Source organism: Terrapene carolina, unplaced genomic scaffold (genome assembly GCF_002925995.2).
Source record: "Terrapene carolina triunguis isolate 2854851 unplaced genomic scaffold, T_m_triunguis-2.0 Scaffold85, whole genome shotgun sequence".
NCBI lineage: Eukaryota > Metazoa > Chordata > Testudines > Emydidae > Terrapene > Terrapene triunguis.
The window spans coordinates 8,099,983-8,103,308 of NW_020664436.1; positions in this window are offsets into that span (position 1 = coordinate 8,099,983).

Sequence of the window (3,326 nt, forward strand, 5' to 3'; positions counted from 1 at the left end):
TTTGAGGACTGGCACGCGCTCTAAGGTAAATTGAAACCCCTGCCTTAGCCTCTCCAGTCTATCTTGGCACCCAAACTGAACTTTGTGATAAAAGGTTATTAAAACCAAAAATCATATCACATCAGATTGCTCCCAGTTCCAAAGGACCAGTGACTCGCCCCAGATCAATTGATACTCCAGATCTTACACCAAAGACAATGCTGGCAGCCAATTCTATAATAAACTAACTATAGGTTTCTTAGCTAAGAAAAAAAGAATGAGAGTTATTGAGAGGTTAAAGCAGGTAAAATATAACTGGTAAATCACAGTTTGTAACTCCAAATAGTGGCAGTGATGTAATATGCTGCCCATTTCCCAAAAGTCTTTTCCAGGGCTAGAATAATTCTGGGGATCTCAGTCTTCTCGTTCAGTTATTCTGCCTTGTTAGAATCCAAACAGTCCAGAAATGAAGGATCTTTCCTTGAATCCATCTTTTGTATCTCCTTTACACAGAAAGCTAGCTGACAGTGTCTGTACCCACATGAGTTTTTTCTTTGATGACAGATAGCGAGGAATGGATTCATAGTCCTTGACCTTGATCATCACATGCAATGATCACTTGCTTTGAAATCAGGATTTTCTGTTAACATCCTTCAGTCCTTCATTAGCATTTCACAAGATTTCTCTGATAGGTAATTTAGTTGCAAGGATATTTACCATGTAAATGTTTGCTATTACATTATGACAGGAATATATCCCATTAGTTTTATGAAGTTTAAACACCCAAAACACACACACATTTACAATTGCTTTGATCTAATACACAAGTGAATTGACCCGAATACATTCTAGCACAGGGGTCGGCAACCTTTGAGAACCGGTGTGCCAAGTCTTCATTTATTTACTGTAATTTAAGGTTTTGGGTGCCAGTAATACATTTTACATTTATAGGGGCCGGCAGACGGAACCCCAGACTGGCAGCAGGCTGAGCGGGGCTGGCAGCCGGGACCCCGGCTGGCAGGGGCCGGTGGAGGGAACCCCAGACCGGCAGTGGGGGGCAGCAGACAGAACCTCAGACTGGCAGTGGGCTGAGCCGCTCAGCCCGCTGCCGGTCTGGGGTTCCGTCCACTGTCCCCTGCCAGCCGGGGTCCTGGCCACCGGCCCCGCTCAGCCCACTGCCAGCCCGGGGTTCTGTTCATCCAGGCCGGCAGAGGGCTGAGCGGGGCCAGTGGCCGGGACCCCAGGCCAGCAGCGGGCTGAGCTGCTCAGCCTGCTGTCGGTCTGGGGTTCCGTCCGCTGGCCCCTGCTAGCTAGGGTCCCAGCCACTGGCCCCGCTCAGCCTACTGCTGGCCTGGGGTTCTGTTCATCCAGAGTGCCACTAAAAATCAGTTTGCGTGCTGCCTTTGGCACGCGTGCTGCAGGTTGCTGACCCCTGTTCTAGCATGACCTGGTCATCCTCCATCACACTAGTTATAAAGACAAATGGAAAAATGTGAATCTTTGTGGATTTAAAAAGATTTAATAAACTAGTTGAGAGAGAAAAATATATCCTCCCAAATCTGCGTGCCTTCTTTTCTAGAGTGAAAGGAGCTACGGTATTGATGGGCTAGATGTCTTGAGCAGATTCTAGCAAATTTCTTTAGCCAGAGAAAGTGCTAAACTGACTACATTTGTCACACCCTTGGGGATATTTTGCTTTCAAAGATTACATTTTGGGACTACCAGTGTGTGACATTCTATACCTTGGGGGAGCGCCCTGTGACTCCCGTATTCCTCATCTGTACATAATTGTGATATTGCATATAAAGTATGCCATGTGAGGTATCAGGGAAAAGGTTATGATCAGCTGAAAGTCACTGTTCTATCTAAATATATATATATCTTTAATTCACGTGAAGTTATGAGATTGTGTTCTATGATTGTCACTAAAACATGCTGTAAGTGGGGGAATCAGCCAGATATTAGCTCCCCAGAGACAACAGCAAGGAAAGTAACCAACACCCGGGGGGGTGTCAAACAACCATCAACAGTCATTGTCCAGCAAGGGAGCTACAATTCAGTGACTCACCAGGGGAATTGCTCAATCTTGCCTGGGATCTCAGTAATGCCCACCAGATATGCATGGACTTGTATTCTCCAAGCACATGGACTAAGGGTATAAAACAGAACACAGGGGGCCCATGCTTGGCCCTTCTCCTGCCCTCACCTATGCTGCAAGCAAGAAGGACACTGAGAAGTCTTAAGACTCCAACAGGGGAGACTGGCCCAGGTTTCAAGGGTGAAACCTGTGTATTATGGACTGCAGTATCCAGTGGGGTGAGAAAAACTGCTTAATCTAGTTGTTGCCCAGTCTAATAGGGTTGAGAGTTTAGACTGCATACTTATATTTTCTTTTCTTTTGGTAACCACTCTGACTTTTTGCCTATCACTTAATATCACTTAAAATCTATCTTCTTCTAGTGTTTATATTTACCAGTGAGTTTGTCTGAAGTGTGTGGCAAATCAGCTCAGGATTGCAAAGGCTAGTGTATATCCACTTTCCATTGATGAAGTGGAGAACCAATTAATAAATTTGCACTGCTCATCTTGAGGAAAAAGCAACCTCGACAGACATGCAACTTCAGGAAGTTCTAAGTTACATTAGAGGCAGTATCTAAAGGACACTAATGAAGTGACAAGAGACTACTTTGAGGTGCATGGACAATTAACGGAGTCAAATGGAGTCATGATTAAAGGCATGATAATTCCAAACAAAATGAGAAGAGAAATCATAAACCATATCAATGAAGGACGTCAAGGATTAACTATATGCCATGAATAGGCCAACCAGTTAGTGTGGTGACCAGGCATCAGCAAGGACATACAGAATAAAGTATCTGCATCTGAACATTGCAGAACTAACAAACCAACACAACACAAAGAACCTTTAATAACAACACCTCTACCAGACAGAACTTAGAAGAGACTAGCTGCAGATTCATGCGAATTCAGTGGACATCATCACCTAGTAGTCATGGACTATTTTTCCAGGTACATAGAAATAATGTAGTTGAACAACATAAAATATTGCAGAGTTATCAAGAAACTGAAGTGCACTTTTGCTTATGAACATTTTTACAATAGACGTCATTCAGTTAGAGAACTGCCAGATCTAGAACCTGGTGACCATGTTCATGTCATATTGGATGGAGAAAAAGGATGGACAACTCCAGCTGTTGTAAAGAAAAATAATTCAGTTCCCAGATGGTATGTCTTCAAGACTGACAGTGGAGAGTTCAACAGAAATTGTCAACATCTACAGTTCGTTCCTCAGACAGAACAATCAACAGTGCAAACTACAGATGGCA